Source organism: Staurois parvus, unplaced genomic scaffold, assembly GCF_062004578.1.
Source record: "Staurois parvus isolate SC_StPar_1 unplaced genomic scaffold, SC_StPar_1.0 ptg002112l, whole genome shotgun sequence".
NCBI lineage: Eukaryota > Metazoa > Chordata > Amphibia > Anura > Ranidae > Staurois > Staurois parvus.
The window spans coordinates 156501-162500 of NW_028319908.1; the positions used below are offsets into that span (position 1 = coordinate 156501).

General features: G+C 53.5%; 1 protein-coding gene across 2 annotated transcripts in view; it reads right to left on the reverse strand.

Annotated features, from left to right (window-relative positions):
• NAV2 (neuron navigator 2) overlaps positions 1-6000 on the reverse strand; it is a 103678-nt gene that overhangs the window by 93326 nt on the left and 4352 nt on the right. The gene's annotated exons all lie outside the window — the stretch shown is intronic.

Genomic DNA, 6000 nt, shown 5'->3' on the forward strand with positions numbered 1-6000 from the left:
CAGGTGTAGAGGCTCCTCCCCTTAAGTCTTGCACAGGTGTACCACCTCCTCCCCTTCAGTCTTGCACAGGTGTACCGGCTCCTCCCCTTCAGTCTTGCACAGGTGTACAGGCTTCTCCCCTTCAGTCTTGCACAGGTGTACCGGCTCCTCCCCTTCAGTCTTGCACAGGTATACCAGCTCCTCCCCTTCAGTCTTGCACAGGTGTACAGGCCCCTCCCCTTCAGGCTTGCACAGGTGTACCGGCTTCTCCCCTTCAGTCTTGCACGGTTGTACCGGCTCCTCCCCTCCAGTCTTGCACGGTTGTACCGGCTCCTCCCCTTCAGTCTTGCACAAGTGTACCGGCTTCTCCCCTTCAGTCTTGCATGGTTGTACCGGCTCCTCCCCTTCAGTCTTGCACAGGTGTACCGGCTCCTCCCCTTCAGTCTTGCACAGGTGTACCGCATCCTCCCCTTTAGTCTTGCACAGGTGTACCGGCTCCTCCCCTTCAGTCTTGCACAGGTGTACCGCATCCTCCCCTTCAGTCTTGCACGGTTGTACCAGCTCCTTCCCTTCAGTCTTGCACAGGTGTACCAGCTCCTCCCCTTCAGTCTTGCACAAGTGTACCGGCTCCTCCCCTTCAGTCTTGCACAGGTGTACCGGCTCCTCCCCTCAGTCTTGCACAGGTGTACCGGCTCCTCCCCTTCAGTCTTGCACAAGTGTACCGGCTCCTCCCCTTCAGTCTTGCACAAGTGTAATGGCTCCTCCCCTTCAGTCTTGCACAAGTGTACCGGCTCCTCCCCTTCAGTCTTGCACAAGTGTACCGGCTCCTCCCCTTCAGTCTTGCACAAGTGTACCAGCTCCTCCCCTTCAGTCTTGCACAAGTGTACCAGCTCCTCCCCTTCAGTCTTGCACAGGAGTACCCGTTCCTTCCAGCGTTTTTTAAAGGACACGTTACTTAAAAACTACACCAAAAACTATTCTCAAAGGTCGTTTTTTTAAGGTGTTTTACATTGATTTCAATGGGAAGAGGCATTTTCGGGGCTTTTTTTTTTTTTTTTTTTTAACTGTTCCAAAGGTGCTGCAAGCAGGAGTTTTTACACCGCAACCAAAGCGCAACGCCCCCAGCGTGAAAACAAACATAGACATACACACAGGGAAGCATTTTTCTTGAGATTTTCAGGCGCTTTTTTTAACACAAAGACGCTTCAAAAACTCCTCAGGGTGAGAGCAGCCTTATGCCCCGTACACACGATAAGAAAATCGTACGAAAAGTTTTGCGGAATAACTGATCAAACTATTTTCTCTTTGTTGATGAGCCGGATGTTTTAACCGATAACGATATTGCGAACGAAAAAATCCGGTTGAACAGTGAAAAATTTAGTCGTTTCGCACACGAACGACCGATTTTCTATGCGGCGGTATGACGGTCGTACAAAAAAAATCAAGCGCTATCACGCATGAGCGGAAACAGAAGATGACTCGGATGTTTATGTCCGAGGAATCTTCGTAAACACGAACGAAAAATCCAAATGTTAAATGTAGATCGGCCGAATGAGATGATGAAACCAGAATTCTGCAGATTATATTTTATGTATCACTATTTATGTATATAGATAATGTACCAGAGGTGGACTGACAACTCATGGGGCCCCCGGGCAATAGGGGATCATGGGGCCCCTGTGTCCTTGCCCAAACTCAAAAAAGCCTATGAAAAAGGTACCAGGGGCATCTCATGGGGCCCCCTACTGACCCCGGGCCCTCGGGCAGCGCCCGAGTTTCCAAATGGTCAGTCCGCCCCTGGTCACACCGCTGCGACTTGTCATGCGATTTGATCGTTTTCCAAATGATCAGTCTGCCCCTGGGCAGCACAGTGGCTAAGCGGTTAGCACTTCCACCTGGCAGTACTGGGGTTGCCGGTTCAAATCCCAATCACGGCACCACCTGCCTGGAGTTTGCATGTTCTCCCTGTGCCTGCGTGGGTTTCCTCCAGGTACTCCGGTTTCCTCCTACACTCCAAAGACACACTGGTAGGTGAATTGGCTCCTGTCTAAATTGTCCCTAGTATATGTATGTATGAATGTGAGTTAGGGACCTTCGATTGTACGCCCCTTGAGGGTTAGGGACTGATGTGAATGTACAATATATATGTAAAGTGCTGTGTACATTGATGGCGCTTTCAGGGGCGGACTGACAACTCATGGGGCCCCCAGGCAATAGGGGATTATGGGGCCCGTGTCCTTGCCCAAACTCAAAAAAGCCTATGAAAAAGGTACCAGGGGCATCTCATGGGGCCCCCTACTGACCCCAGGCACTCGGGCAGTGCCCGAGTTTCCAAATAGTCAGTCCGCCCCTGGGTGCTATATAAGTAGCTGAAATAAATAAATGTAATAAACGATATTATACTCATTTCTGGTATTTGTTGTGTATATCGCTCGTTCCGGGCGGCAGGGCGTTGAACGCTCGTTCCGGGCGGCAGGGCGTGGCTACAAGGTCACACACACACTGCATCACTTCCACTTGTATGGAAGACGTCAACACTACGTATTGCCCGCCGAACAATTTTTTTTAGATTGGTTAATGTGGGCCACGATTTCGACTAACGAATGAACGCCTCTAGGTCGGTCGGTCGATTTTCTAATTGTGTATTTCCACCTTTAGTCTCCACTTATATCCTCTGTGGCATGGTAACAACCAGGGGCGGACTGACAACTCATGGGGCCCCCGGGCAATAGGGGATCATGGGGCCCCTGTGTCCTTGCCCAAACTCAAAAAAGCCTATGAAAAAGGTACCAGGGGCATCTCATGGGGCCCCCTACTGACCCCGGGCCCTCGGGCAGTGCCCGAGTTTCCAAAGGGTCAGTCCGCCCCTGGTGACAACGCGGGAGCGTGTTAGGGAGACAGGGACAGAGTGTTGTCACCTGATAGTAGGATGTGCCTAAACAAGGCTTGTCATGGCAGGATCAATAGATCTTTTAATATCAGTTGCAGATTTATTCATATTAAAACGACTTTTGAATTGACATTTAACGTTTTACGTCTGTTTGAAGTTTGACATTCTTGCTGCAGAAGCCTCTTGGGCATTTCCCACCATGGCGGCCTCCTGCGAGGAGCCCCTGTTCCAGCGCTGCACAGACCCTATTAATTACACACTGCTAACTGGAAGAACTCGTTCTAGGATGATTGTCTGAGACAATAGATCCTAAGAGGCACGGATGTCTCCAGGGGAATGTGATAGAAGGAAGGGGGGAGGAGGAGGACAGCACTGTGCTAATCTCTGCTAACAGGATTAAGGTGACTCCAGCAAGCAGGGAAAATGGGCCGCAGTCTGTCTGCCGTCACCCGAACGCTTAGCGGCCTCGGTCTGTGCGCCGTCACCCGAACGCTTAGCGCCCACGGTCTGTGCGCCGTCACCCGAACGCTTAGCGCCCGCGGTCTGTGCGCCGTCACCCGAACACTTAGCGGCCGCGGTCTGTGCGCCGTCACTCGAACGCTTAGCGCCCACGGTCTGTGCGCCGTCACCCGAACGCTTAGCGGCCGCAGTCTGTCTGCCGTCACCCGAACGCTTAGCGGCCGCAGTCTGTCTGCCGTCACCCGAACGCTTAGCGGCCGCAGTCTGTCTGCCGTCACCCGAACGCTTAGCGGCCGCAGTCTGTCTGCCGTCACCCGAACGCTTAGCGGCCGCAGCCTGTCTGCCGTCACCCGAACGCTTAGCGGCCGCAGTCTGTCTGCCGTCACCCGAACGCTTAGCGGCCGCAGTCTGTCTGCCGTCACCCGAACGCTTAGCGGACGCAGTCTGTGCGCCGTCACCCGAACGCTTAGCGGCCGCAGTCTGTCTGCCGTCACCCGAACGCTTAGCGGCCGCAGTCTGTCTGCCATCACCCGAACGCTTAGCGGCCGCAGTCTGTGCGCCGTCACTCGAACGCTTAGCGGCCGCAGTCTGTGCGCCGTCACCCGAACGCTTAGCGGCCGCAGTCTGTGCGCCGTCACACGAACGCTTAGCGGCCGCAGTCTGTGCGCCGTCACACGAACGCTTAGCGGCCGCAGTCTGTGCGCCGTCACACGAACGCTTAGCGGCCGCAGTCTGTGTGCCGTCACACGAACGCTTAGCGGCCGCAGTCTGTGCGCCGTCACCCGAACGCTTGTTGTTTCACAGGTTGTGCGCTGATAGTCCCCAAATATTCCCAAAACTCCGAAGTCAGCGATATTCGCAGACAATGGCAGCCGGCAGAAGCCCCTCCGGAATTCCAGGATAGCATCACTGAATTCTGTGGTTCTCAACCTGTCTGAGACCACGGCCCGCACTTGGCAAATTCTTCCGAAATCTTTCATGGCCCAACAGTCAAGAATAAAGATTTCACTCACACAATAAATGTATGGGGATGCAAAACGAGTATTGAAATGATGGAGGCCTTTGGAGGTGGCTGGGGGTCACTGCGGGGAGGATGGGGGTTGTAGAGGGGGTTAGGGGCTCTGCAGCTGACTTGGAGGCTCTATAGGAGATGGGGTTTCTGGAGGTGGCTGGGTGTCACTGTGTGGGGAATGGGGGTTATGGGGGTTAGGGGCTCTGCAGCTGACTTGGAGGCTCTATAGGAGATGGGGTTTCTGGAGGGGCTTGGGTGTCACTGCGGGAAGGATGGGGTTTTAGAGGGGGTTAGCGACTCTGCAGAGCACTTGGTGGCTCTATAGGAGATGGGGTTTCTGAAAGTGGCTGGGTGTCACTGGGTGGTGGATGGGGGTTGTAGGGGGGTCAGGGACTCTGCAGCAGACTTGGTGGCTTTATAGGAGATGGGGTTTCTGGAGGTGGCTGGGTGTCACTGGGTGGAGGATGGGGGTTGTAGAGGGCATTAGGGGCTCTGCAGTGGACTTGGTTAGGTGCATGGTGTCAGTGAGCTTTTAACATTTCAGCCCATCCCAAAGCAGATTATATCAAATCATCTAACAACCAAGTCCTCCAAAAGGTCACGGAGCAACACAGTTATTATTCTCTGTTCTATTTGGCTACTTTTTCTTTCTTTATTACTGTTCTCATGGATTTCCACGAAATCGGTTTTAGATCTCAGCTACGTATGTATGTCACTACAGGGAACGGATTATGGTCAACACTTGGCTGAACCTGTTTTTAAATGTACAACTCCAACCAAAAATGATTTATGTAGTTTAGGATAAACAGAGAGACACTGGAGAGATTTCCCCCAAAAGTGGAAGCTCCACTTTTCTGCCTCCTCCCCCCCTCCACGGCCACATTTGACACCTCTTGGGGGGGGGGGGGGAGCAGGTACCTGCGGCGAACTCAGCCTGAAGTTCAGACCCCCCACCCCCCACAGCCCTCTAGGACACTTACTTAACCCCGGACCCTGCATTCACTATATCCGCTCTCCCCGGACCCCGCATTCCCTATATCCGCTCTCCCCGGACCCCGCATTCACTATATCCCCTCTCCCCGGACCCCGCATTCACTATATCCGCTCTCCCCGGACCCCGCATTCACTATATCCGCTCTCCCCAGACTCTGCATTCACTATATCCGCTCTCCCCGGACCCCGCATTCACTATATCCGCTTTCCCCCATCTTTCCCATTGACTCCAACAATGGGACACTATTTCTGCCAATGACACCAATGGCAGGGCACTGTTCTTTCTATTGACCCCAACAAAGGGGCACTATTCCTTCCCCTGGTCCCAACAATGAGGCAATATTCCTCCCACTAATGCCAATGATGGGCCATTGTTTACTCCCATTGAGGCCGGGGCATTTTCTACTTTCACTGGCCACAGTCCAGCACTCCTAAGTCTTAAGGACACTAAACGGGCCCTTTATTTAGAAACTTTGGAGACCCCTGTTCTAAACAGGGGCGGACTGACCATTCGAGCACTGGGGCACTGCCTGAAGGCCAGGGGTCGGTAGGGGTCCCCATGAAATGCCCCTGGTACCTTTAATAGGCTTTTTTGGGTGTGCTTTGAGTGTGGGCAAGGACACAGGGGCCCCATGATCCCCATGAGTTGTCAGTTTGCCCCTGGTTC